This window comes from Trichechus manatus, unplaced genomic scaffold (assembly GCF_000243295.1).
Source record: "Trichechus manatus latirostris isolate Lorelei unplaced genomic scaffold, TriManLat1.0 scaffold00004, whole genome shotgun sequence".
Classification (NCBI taxonomy): domain Eukaryota; kingdom Metazoa; phylum Chordata; class Mammalia; order Sirenia; family Trichechidae; genus Trichechus; species Trichechus manatus.
The window spans coordinates 6,922,053-6,935,416 of NW_004443940.1; the positions used below are offsets into that span (position 1 = coordinate 6,922,053).

Consider the following 13,364-nt stretch of genomic DNA (forward strand, 5'->3'; position numbering starts at 1 on the left):
TCCCTTAAGACTGTCAGTTGGGCCTCTAGCACGGGCAAATTCTTGACTTCCCTGGCCAAGGCCATCGTGTGGTTAATTCTATGTGTCAACTTGACTAGGCTATGGTGTCAAGTTGTTTGGTCAAACACTAATCTAGACCCTGTTATGAAGTAGTGACAAGTGATTAAATCAGTTGCCCTTAAGTAAAGCAAATTACCCTCCATAATGTGAGTGGGCCTCATCTAATAAGTTGAAGGGCTTACTAGCCTCGAGTACATTCTACCTCCAGACTACAAATAGACATTTTGCCAGAACTCCCTGTTTGCCAGTGACTTCCTGTCACCTGATCTACGGACTTGGGGACACAAGAGTGCAGGAGTCTCCAGCCTGTTACCTGACCTACAGATTTTGGACTTGCTAGTCCCCCACAATTGTGTGAGCCAATTCCTTAAAATAAGTCTCCTCTCTCCTTCTCTATCATTCTATCCATCCATCCATCCATCCATCCATCCATCCATCCATCCATCCATCCATCCATCCATCCATCTATCTCACCGGTGCTGTTTCTCTAGAGAATCCTAAGACAGCTATCACGATGACATTAACATTGTGGAGAAATTTGTGACCACAGTTCATGCTATGTCTGCCATCTGGAAAGCTTTAGATAGCTCCTCTGGAAACCTATGGCATGGTTACTGGGATGCTGCCTATAACATCATCCCTGCATTCACTGCCACCACCAAGCCTAAGGGCAAGGCCATCCTGAGCTGAATGGGAAGCTCACTGGCATGGCTTTCCAAGTCCCCACTCCCAGTGTGTCTGTCATGGATCTGACCTGAGCTCTGAAGAAAGCTGCCAAATAAGACATCATCAACAGAGTGGTGAAACAGATGTCAGAAAGAACCCTTAGAGACATCCTGGACTATACTGAGGTTTAGCAGTGATATTCACTACTCCACCTTTGATGCTGGGGCTGTCATTGCCCTTTGCAACCACTTTGTCAAGCTTATTTTTTGGTGTAACAGAGAATTTGGTTACAGAATCTGTATGGTGGACTTCATAGCCAATGTGGCATTTGAAGAGCAAGCACCCTGGACAATCTGCCTCAGCAATGGCAGGAGAAGAATAGAAAGCCCTTGGGCTGTGGGGAATCCCTTCCCCAACTCTATTCGTTAAAACACTGAGAATCTCTCATTCTGGACACATTTTCCATCCCATGTCTCCTGAAGAAGGGGAGGGCTGATAGAGACCTACCTTGTCACAGAAAACGGAGCCCTGATGGCTCAGTGGTTAAGCATTAGGCTGCTAACCAAAAGGTCGGTGATTCCAACCCACCAGCAGCTCCATGTTATTTGGAAAGATGTACCAGTCTGCTTCCACAAAGGTTACAACTTTGTGAACCCACCCAGAGGCACCTTGGAAGACAGGCCTGGCTATATGCTTCTGAAAGGTCACAGCCTTGAAAACCATGTGGAGCAGTTACACTGTGCACACATGGGGTCGCCATGAGTCAGAATCAACTCAATGGCCACTAACAACAACAACAACAATTAGCTGCATAGAACTGGTTTCAACATAAAATAAGCTACCTGAAAAGTGGTAATAAAAGGAAGCATTTAGCATCGAATCTGTATGTACCAATTGCTGAAGAAAGATAATGATGAGGATGTTGTTGATGGTGGTGGTGATTTACAAGCACTGAAAAAGAATACAATGATGATTAGGGGCTGGGAAAGATTTATTAATAGTTGTTCCAGACTAATTTTGTTTACTATTTCATTTAGCTTATTAAATTGATAAGTCAAGAAAATAAAAAAACAAAGAAGATTACAGCTTTGGAAATCCTATGGGGGCAGTTCTGTGTCCTACAGGGTCACTATGAGTCAGAATCGACTCGATGGCAACAGCAATGGGACCTTGTCACAGACTGTCAGTAACATCAGTAACGTCTATTCTGTACTTCCTCCTCCAATAAAAAGTCAGTTGGAGCAAACTAAAAGCAAAACAACAACAACCCCCCCAAACAAAGAAACAAAACCAGTTCAAACCAGAAAACGAAACACAAACAAACCAGTAAAGGGGGGAAAAAATGAAAAAGAAAGAAAGGTAAAATGCTTAGTAGAATAAATTCCCTAGCTTGAATCACTCATTGGGGGGCAAAAGAGATTTTCTGAGCAGAATCTGTCTATGGCTTGAGGCTCCCAGTGGAAGACTCCAGGACAGAAAATTAAGGAACCAAAGTCACACCTTAAGCTTCTTCCTTTTAATGTACGCTGTCAACTCCTGCTTTCACAGTTGATGGCCCTAAACCACCAGGCAGGAAAGCTTAACCCTTTAGTAAATGACTGTGTTTTGGGGCCAATCTCCCCTCACATTTACATATTGCTATTTTTATGTGAATGTGTAACAGTCAGAACATTTGTATAGCAATACATGGTTACAAATGATTTTCACATACGTTGTCTCATGTCATTCCAGCTCCTCTACTCATGTGAAATTAGCCACGTCTGAGGACCTCAAGACTAGGGTCTCTAACCCCAGCATTTTCAGTAATCTGCATTGAAATACTAAAATGGGCAATCTTTAGCATCCTTACTTCCCCTTCTCATGCTCCAAGGCCTCATTCTCCTCTATCCTGTTCTGTGGTCTCTAACTATCTGACAGCTATTTACTCAGCAGAGATAGTGGGTGCTTAATAAATATTTATTGAAGGAATAAGTGAATGAATAAACAATGACTATATCTACATTTAACTTAATAGCTTAACATGCCTTTCTGTTTGTCTGAAGTTTCCAGTGACCTCTTAGTGAACACTCCCATATTTTCATCCCCATCGTCCACATCTCCTCCATATCCTACTTGTCTGTGTTCAAATCACAGCAGGCAATGAATTGCCATTGAACGTGCTAAGTACTTTCCTTTTTTAATACCAATACTGAAGTTCATTTCTCTGCCTGTAATGCCCTTCTCTCCCACAGCCTTGTCCACCAAATGAACTGCACTCATTCATCACCGCCTAGTCTAAATACCATGCCTACCCTGTGCATTTCCACCCCATCCTCCCAGTCAGTATTAATTGCTTGCTCCCATTGCACTTTATAGACACTTGTAGAATTTATGACACTGAGTTATGATTATTTACTTATGTCCCAGCCGCTTTCCTGGACCAGTGAATCTTAATCCAGACAACATACCACAATCACCTGGAGGACTTTGGAGGCGCTGAGTCAGAATCTCTGGGGTAGAGATCTTTATTTTTACTTAACAAGGACCCCAGTTGCAATCTTTTGCAGTCCTTTGGGCTTGCTTTAGGAAATTGTTTTCTAAACTATGTAGTTCTTGAATCAAGGAATACGTATTACTCAGTCTTACAGCTTTGTATCCCAAGCTTAGGAGAGCTAGGAATACAGTAGACACTCAATACATGTTTATTGACCAAAACTGAATTGGTTAGAACTTCCTGACTGCTTTTTCTAAACCACTTAATTTAACATAGGAAAAGGCAGTATGTAAAGGGGAAAAAAATGCTACTAGTAGAATTTCCAAGAGCAGCTCGGGAGATATTTGAAGGCAGAATGGGCTTCCTAATGTTTGTCTATAAGACTCTCACACAAGGCCTTTAACTTTCCACTTGATATATTCAGTATGTTTGAGATTTACTTTTTCTTTGTTTTTCAGAAACTTGTGTTAACTTCATCATTAAAAAAATAAAAATGAAAATAAAAAGCAAAGAATATTATATTAACAAATTCAGCACTTGCTGGTCACCTACATTAGGCAAAACAGTAAGAGAGATACAAATCGGAACAAGACACACACCCTTCCTTTAAGGAGCTTTATAATTGAGATTGTGTGATGGAACACAAAGTCACACTACTCCTGATAAGCAACTAAATAATAATCTGACCAGATATATAGATTTGACATATATTTATGGCCTTAACTTTAAATAGCTAATATACATAAAATACTTTTGAGGTGTTCTAATGAGCAGAACTTAAGATTTACCGATACTCTTAAGCTTTCTCTTTTATTGTTTTATTAGAGCAGTAAATTCACTCTTATTAATCATGAAGCTTAGCTGCTCTTGAGCAGAGAAGCCGACAGTGAAGAATTATTGAAAGCTCTTAGTTTAAATTCTCTGAAGTGTGGCAAGAGAGAATTCACTTTCTGATGTCATAATGCTCTTTATAACCTGATCGGCATCAGTAGCAGTAGCCATGTCTCCCTCCGGTTATGAACTGAACACATGGTAAGACTCTATAGCCTGTTTACCAACAAAAAGCAACGAGAGGAGGCTGATGTGTACATCTATGATTGAGACAATTCCTCTAGCCAGTGCATCAACCTGTAACCAAAGTGTGAATGTGAGCTTCTAGTAAGTTCGGGGGAGAGCAACTTATAAATGGATTAGAAGGGCTAACTCTATCTTAATGCCAATGAATAAATGTAGAAGTAATAAGGAAAATAGAAAATCACCATTAGAACACCACAGTAATAATTGTGATAGTCAAGATTCACAGATTAGTAGGTGAAAATATGACAAGAAATGGCATAATTGCATAGTCTTGAAGTAACACCCCCTGAGATATTTATTAACTACAAATGGAAAAATAGTAACTTTTTTGGGGAGAAACCCAGGAGACACCACTTTAACCAAGTAATCAAAGCTAGCATTACCAGTAATAAGACATACTGATGTCATGTATCCTCTGATATCATACACTGAGAAAAACAACTCACTTCTGTGATATTCTTGCCAAAAACACATAACCCCAACCTGATCATAAGGAAACAATAGACACCCTCAAACTGAGGGCCATTCTAAAAAATAACTAACCCGTTCAAAAATGTCAAGGTCATGAAAGTCAAGGAAAGACTAAGGACACTTAAGTACAATGTGAGATATTGGATTGGATCCCAGAACAGAAAAAGTACATCACTGGAAAAACTGGTGAATTCCAAATAACATTGGTAGTTATAGTATTGTATCAACATTAATTTCTTGGTTTGAAATTGCACTATAGTCATGTAAGATGTTAACATTAGAGAAAGCTGGGTGACGGATATATGAAAAGCTCCATACTTCTTTGCCACATTTCTGTAAGTCTAAAATTATTTCAAAATAAAAAGCAAAAAAAACAAGCAAACAGAAAACAACAAAAAAAATATTTAGGACATGATGAAAAGGTGCAACATACATGTAATTAGAGTCCTGAGAGGAGAGGAGAGATGGAGCAGAATCAATATCCTCCAACCACTACCAAGAGGTAAATACTCTCCACAGTCCTGTATATATTTTCAGACCTTTCTTTATGTGTTTAAATCCTCAAATCTTTAAACACATACAGACAGTCCCCGGGTTACGAATAAGATCCATTTCTGTCTTTAAGTTGAATCTGTAGGTAAGTCAGAACAGATCACATACAGTTCTTACTTAGCATCAGTTAGTCAAATGTTTATTTTAGTATATAGTATATATTTTACCTTCCTGTGCATATATTTATATTTATATTTCGGTGCATATATATATTTATAAATAGAAATAGAAAGTGTTGAAAAGCAAAGACGTCACTTTGAGAACTAAGGTGTGCCTGACCCAAGCCATAGTATTTTCAATCACCTCATATGCATGCAAAGGCTGGACAAAGAATAAGGAAGACCGAAGAAGAGTTGATTGATGCATTTGAATTATGACATTGGCAAAGAATATTGAATATACCATGGACTGCCAGAAGAATGAACAAGTCCATCTTGGAAGAAGTACAGCCAGAATGCTCCTTAGAAGCGAGGATGGCGAGACTTTGTCTCACGTACTTGGACATGTTATTAAGAGGGACCAGACCCTGAAGAAGAACATCATGCCTGGTAAAGTGGAAGTTTACTGAAAAAGAGGAAGACCTTCAAGGAGATGGATTGACACAGTGCTTGCAACAACAGGCTCAAACACAGCAATGATTGTGGGCATGGCGCAGGACTGAGTGATGTTTACCTCTGTTGCACATAAGTTCGCTTTGAGTCAGAACTGACTCAACAGTACCTAACAACAACAAGCATATAAAACACTTAAGAAACACTTCCAAACCGTGCAGTGTTTTCACGAGTGTCACAAAGTAGTGCGTGTTTTTATTGTTGCGAACCATTGCATGTATTTAACTCAAACTTTTGATACAATAGGCTTTATTAAGTACAAGTTGTCCCTATGTTGGACGTTCATAACCTGAGGACTACCTGTACTGTACTGTTATTGATGTTTTAATATAAATTGGACCATACCATACATAGTGTTCTGTGACTTGGCTATTGTTAAACATTTTCTCTTCCTGTATCCAATATTGAGTCCTTTGACATTTTGAGTGGGATAACTTTGAATTTATAGATTAATTGAGTGATAATTGAAATCTTTTGTAACACTGAGTCTTCTCACCCAGGAGTATGGTGTGCCTCTCAATTTATTGGCTATTGTAATATTCTATTCTTAAATAAACTGTAATATTTCTTTCATATAGATCTTGCATATGTTAAGTTTATTCATAATTTAAAACTATATATGTGGCTTGCATTATATTTCTATTGAACAACACTGCTATGGGATGTTTGTATGTTTATTTCAAATCCCTGGTCGCACAGTGGTCAAGCACTCGGCTGCTATCCAAAATGTCAGTAGTTGGACCCCACCAGCCACTCCACAGAAGAAAGATGCAGCAGTCTGCTTCTGTAAAGATTTATAGCATTGGAAACCCTGTGGGGCAGTTCTACTCTGTCCTAAAGGGTCACTACGAGTTGGAATCAGTTTAATGGGAATGAATGATGCTATTAGTTCTAATAGTTTTTCAGTTGATTTTCTTTGATAATCTAGCTAAGAAATCAGATCATCTGAAAACAATGAGAATTTTTTTCTTTTATGTAGTTATAAACTAATTACATGCTGTTCTGACTTCATTGGCTAGGAACTCCGGAATAGTGTTTGATTGCAGTGGGTAATACATTCTTCCACTATTTTTTTAGTGGTTACCCTAGGGATTACAACATGTATTCTTGATTTCTGACTGTCTAACATAAATTAGTACTTTTACCACTTCACAGACAACGCTAGGATATTAGAATATTTAATTCCATTTACTGCCTTCCTATCTTTAGTGCTGTTATTTATTGTCATGCATTCTAATTCTGTATACATTTAGTGGCATCTCAAAGATTTTGGTATGTTTTTCTTTCATTTTCATACAGTTCAAAACACTTTCTAATTTCCCTTTCAGTTTCTTCTTTGACACTCGGGTTAGTTAGAAATGTGTTATTTAGTTTCCAAATATTTGGGGATTTTTAAATCTATCCTTATGTTATTGATTCTAATTAAATTTTTAGTGGTTATTGAACATGATTTCCATGACTTGAATCCTTTTAAATTTATTGAGACTTGTTTTATGGCTCAGAATATGGTATATCTTAATTTTCTGTTTACTTGTTCTATTAATTATTGAGAGAGGGATATTGAAGTGTGGAGTTTCTATTTCTCATTTCAGTTTTTGCTTTGTAAATTTTGAAACTGTGTTATTGGGTGCACAAATATTTAAGATTATCAGATCCTTTTAATGAATTACTCCTTTTATCATTATAAAATTGGACTTCTTTATCTCTGTTAATATTTTTTGCTCTCAAGTCTACTTTGTCTGATACAAATATATTCACTCTAGCTTTCTTTTGATTAGTATTAGTTGGTATATATTTTTATTTTCTTTAACTTTTAAATAATTTGTGTTGTTATATTTAAGGTTCATTTCTTATAGGCAGCATATAGTTGGGTGTTGCTTTTTAATAAAATCTAACACTCTCTGCCTCTTAACCCTTTCATACACATTGCAACAGAATGTGCCCACAAAAACTTACGGGTTCTCAGGCTTTTTTGGAACTTACTTTCCAGCTTATACTGCATGCTGCTGCAAGGTAGGAGCTTTTATGACTGTTTGAAATTGAAGAAATGGGCTTGTGCTTCAAATTACTGTTATTACAGGGTATTGTATGAGGTGTCTGCATTTTTTGGTAGAAAAAATAGAAATTTTGAAAATTTTTATTTGGAGCACATATGTCTCAGTGGACTCTGCGGGGAATCTGGGAGTATAATTAGTGGGATAATGGGTGCCCCATTGAAGTCTGAGGGTAGGGTAGTGGGAGGGGGAAAGAAAAAAAACAAAACAAAACATAATACCTACCAAAAACTCAGACACACTCAGTGATTCAGCATACCTCCATTAATGAAAACACATGATATCAACAAAAAATTCAGAGCAGGAAACTGGGGTATGAAAATGTTCATTAGATTGTTTAGACCATTTACATTTAGTGTGATTATTGATTTACTTAGGTTTAAATATATCATCTTACTATTTGTTTTCTATTTGTCTCTTGTGAATTTCTTCTTTAATCCATGAGTTGTTTATTAGTCTGTTGTTTAATTACCAAATATGCGGAGTATTCTAGATATCTTATTGTTATTGATAGATAGTTTCATTTCATGTTTTCAAAGAACATGTTCTCTGTGATTTTAATCCTTTTAAATTTATAGAGGTAATTTTATGCCCCAAAATATGGCTTATCTTGGTGAACACACCAAGTCTACTTGAAAAGATTATAGTTATATGGTATAATGTTACCTATCTATTAGGTCAAGGATTGATAGTGTTATTCAAGTCATCTACATCTTTATTAAAATTTTTGTCTGTTGTTGTTGTTATTAGGTGCTATTGAGTTGGTTCTAACTCATAGCGACCCTATGAACAACAGAATGAAACACTGCCTGGTCCTGTGCCATCTTCACAATCATTGTTATGCTTGAGCCCATTGTTGCAGCCACTGTGTCAATCCATCTCATTGAGGGCCTTCCTCTTTTTTACTGACCTTGTACTTTACCAAGCAGTACATTAATTACTGAGGTGTTAAAATATCCAACTATAATTATGGATTTTTTTCCTTTGATTTTGTTGGTTTTGATCCAGGTATTTTAAGGCTTTTTTATTAGGTGCATACACATTTATGATTGTTATGTCTTCTAGTTGAATTGACTCTTTCATCACTATAAACTGTCTTTTATCTCTGGTAGTCTTTGTTTTAAAGTCTATTTTATCTGATACTAATATAGCAATCTAATTTTTTTTTTATATTTACTGTTTACGTGGTATATACATTTTTTCACCCATTTACTTTCAAACTATTTTGGCCTTTATATTTAAATTGAATCTATTGTAATCAGCATATAATTGTATCTTCCTTTTTAAAAGTCTGTTCAGTCAATTTCTGTCTGTTAATTTGATTGTTTTTCCTTTTGTTTTTTCTGTCTTCTTGAGTTATTTGAATAATTATAGAGTTTTATTTAAATTTATTTATTGACTTTATAATCTGTGCTTCTTTGTATTTTGTTTTTTTTAGTGGTGCCTTAGGGATTACAATATACATTATGAGCATTTTTTAGTTTAATTAAAGCTAATAATATTCCATTTCCTTTATACTATAATTGTCATATGTATTACATCTACATACATTTTAAAACCCAAAACACACTATAATTTTTGCTTTAAACAAACGTACATGTTTTAAAGAAATTATTAGAAAAATTTTCTTTTACATTTGCTTGGGTATTTAATCATATCCATATGGTGGATATTTACCATTTCTGAGGCTGTTCATTTTTTCCAGATGATCCAAGTTTCATTTTCCATACTTTGCCTTCAACCAGAAGAACTTTCTTTGGCACTTCTTGCAGTGCAGGACTGCTAGCGATGAATACCCTCAGCTTTCTTTTATCTTTTTTTTTTTTGCCCCTTCATTCTTTAAGAATATTTTCCTGAATATAGATTTCTGGATTAACAGTTGTTGCTATTGTTCTTCTTTTTAATTTATTTCAGCATTTTCAAGATATTGCTCCAGTGTTATCTATCATCTATAGTTTATGATATGCAGTTAGTGCTTTTTTTGAATTATTATTCCATTGTAGGTAATGTGTCACTTTTTTCTAAGTGCTTTCAAAATTTTCTATGTTTGATTTTCATCATTTGACTATGATGTAGCAACGTGTGATTTTTTTTCCCTTTTTATATGTATTTTGCTTGTATTTCACTGAGTTTTTTTAATCTGTAAATTTATGCCTTTCAATAATTGGGAGAAATCCTTGGCCATTATTTATTCAAATATCTAAGAGTCCCTGGCTGGTATAAATGGTTAATGTGTTCAGTTGATAACTGAAAGGTTGGAGATTTGAGTCCATCCAGAGGTGCCTTGGAAGAAAGAGCTGGCAATCTACTTCCAAAAAATCAGCCATTGGAAACCCTATGAAGCACAGTTCTACTCTAAAGTGCATGGGGTTGCCATGAGTTGGAGTCAACTTCATGCAACTGGTTTATATTTTCCTCTTCCAATTTCTCTCTCCGCTACTGGGAATCCAATTATACACAAATTAAACCATTTTGTGTTGTTTTTTTTTTTTTTTTTCAATCTTTTTCCTCTCTAGTTTCCAGATTGGATAATTTTGATTGATCTGTCTTCAAATTCACTAACCTTTGTTGTCTCCATTTGGTTGTTAAGCTTATCCATTGAATTTTTAATTTTAGATATTCTATTTTTCAGCTCTAGAATTTCCTTTTTTTTTATAGTTTCTATTTCTCAACTGAGACTTTTCTTTTTTTTATTTTCTGTAGAAAAAAATCTATATTTACACACCACACACACACATAAATCTCACTAAGCATAGTTACAAGGAGCTCTGGTGGCACAATAGTTAAGCGCTTGGCTTCTAACTGAAAGGTCAGTGGTTTGAACCCACCCAGCAGCTCTGTGGAAGAAAAGTCCTGGTGATCTGCTCTGACAATGATCACAGCCTAGGAAACCCTATGGGGCAGTTCTACTCTGTCATATCGGGTTGCTATGAGTCAGAATCAACTCAACAGAGCACAAAACAAGCATAGTCACAATTTATATTAGCTGTTTTAAAATCCTTATCTGTTAAGCAAAATATGCACAATCTCCAGGTAGTCATTCTTTGATTGTATTTTATCTTCAGAATGAGTCACAGTTTCTTGACTCTTCATATGCTGAGAAATTTTGGATTATATCCTGAACACTGGATTTTTTGTTGTTGATTCTCTTTTATTCCTCCAAAGAATGCTGACTTTTTTGCTTATTTTATCAGGTAGTTAACTTGCTTGAATTCAAACAAATTTTGTCTCTTGAGTTGTAGCTCAAATATGAGTCCAGTTATTTTGTTTTTAGCTGATCTGCTTGTGGTCTTCCCTATACTTTTGGGGTCAGCATTCACCCAGAGATTTAAGCACAGTTTATGCACATAATTTTCTCTCTCTACTTTGGTTGTCTCCTTTCTGGTATTCTCCCCACCCCCTCATTTTCCAGTGGTTATGGTTCTTCAGACCAGAAAGGCTGCAGTTTTCTATCCAAGTTTTAGCCTTGCTATATGGCCACAAACTGCAGCCTACCTTCAGGCTAAAAAGCTGTAAAGAAGAAACACACAGTGTTGATCCTTCTTCCAAATTTTGCCTCCCTTTCAGAATATGCCCGCTTTTATTCACTCTCCATTGCCTTCAGTAGTTGTTATTTGTATTTTGTTCATAGTATGTAGTTGATATCTGAGGAAGAAATGGTCTGGTAAGAGCTCACGCTGCTGTACCACAAGCAAGGACCCGGTGTTTCCTATGATGTGAATGAGTCTCTGTCAGCATTAAACTCCTGAGCGTTCTGTACTCCTTCATCTTAAGGAAGGTGTGGTGGCTTTACTGGAGAAACATGGATGGAAAAACTGGACAGGCATAACTCAGTTCCCCTCTTCACTCTCTTTCCTTTTGGGAGAGAGCATAATTTCTGCTCTGTTTTTTTTATACCATCTTAGGGATGCAAGCCACACAGGAGTCCATGGTCCAGTGCTGCCTAGGACTCTGGGAATAAGTCTTTCCAATGCTGGGATTCAGTATTAGGAAAGCTACTTGCCTTAATATGTAAGTAACATTTTCCCCTATCAACCTGTTAGAAATAAAGACAATACATAGCTGCCCATATGTTATACTATTTTTTGTCTTTCCTCTTCATTAGTTCAAGACTTTATTGGAGAAAAAACTTACTGTTCCTTTGGTGTCTTGCAAATACTTCAACATCTACTAATTTCAAAATTATCAAGAATAGTATAGTACTCTAGGTTTGGTCATCTATAGATACCTGCCATAGAAACAATGAAAGTTTAGAATAGAAATCGGGGAAAACTTAGAAATAGAAGGCAGTAAATAGTCTAATTTCAAGTCTAAAATCAGTAAATCACTTAATTTTCCTATATTCTTATGTGATTTTAGTGTATGGCCCAACAGAACAATGGAACAGTGAGTTTCACATTTATCCCTGTACTTAGCTTACATGAAAATGAAATATTAGTGAACATTTTCACACATATTGGACACTTCATATGCTACCATCCTCCAAGATGGCCTCCAAAGAGTCTAACTTTCTGGTATTCATGTTTTTGTGTAGTCACCATGCCACATTGTATCAGATTTGGGTCATATGACCTATAGAATAGGGCAGGAGTGATGGTATATAACTTCTGAGACTAGGTCATAAAGGACATCATGGATCTTGCTTTGCTTTCTCTCCCCTGGATCTCTTACTTTGAGGGAAGCCAGAAGCCACGTCATGAGGACGTGGGAAGTCAGCCCTGTGAAGAAGTCCGTGAAGTGAAGAAATATGGCCTCTAGCCAACAACAAACAAAGAACTGTTGGATGAGTGAGTTTGGAAGTAGATCCTCAGCCCCAGACAACCCTCAGATGACTGCAACTTTATCAGACACCCTAAACCAGACCACTTGCTAAACCACTCCTATGCTCTCTACCTGTGGAAACTGTGAGATAATAAATATTTGTTCTTTTAAGCCACCAAATTTTAGAGTAATTTGTTACACAATAGTAAACTATTACAACTGATATGTCTAAAAAGATCATATATTACCTCATTGCTATATATCATGTTACAGAGACAGTAAGAGGCAGATAAACAGTGAGTTTAGACTGAGAATTATTCTCTCAACTCCACCTTGCCAAGTGCCAAACATGTGAGGTTAACCCAGCGCTGAGATTCTGCTTGCCAGTATCATCAAGTTTGGGCATCAATATGCATGCATGAGCCAAGGAAATTGCCAGACTCTTCACCCCCTCACCTCCTACATCTTTCTTACATAAAGTCTTGCTTTGCACAGGAACATTTTGCAGACATGGGTGAAGAATGTAGCACTAAAAATTGTGCTGTCTGTATGGACACACTAATAAAAAAGGAAGAGGATTCTCTATTTTTCAGTCTCTCTCTAGTCATGATCACATGCTGCTTGACTGTCATAGGAAAG

The 13,364-nt window shown here is 36.6% G+C and overlaps 1 pseudogene; it reads left to right on the forward strand.

Annotated features, from left to right (window-relative positions):
• LOC111820638 (glyceraldehyde-3-phosphate dehydrogenase pseudogene) overlaps positions 1-1,155 on the forward strand; it is an 8,503-nt pseudogene extending 7,348 nt beyond the window's left edge.
• Positions 1,156-13,364: the final 12,209 nt, after the last annotated feature.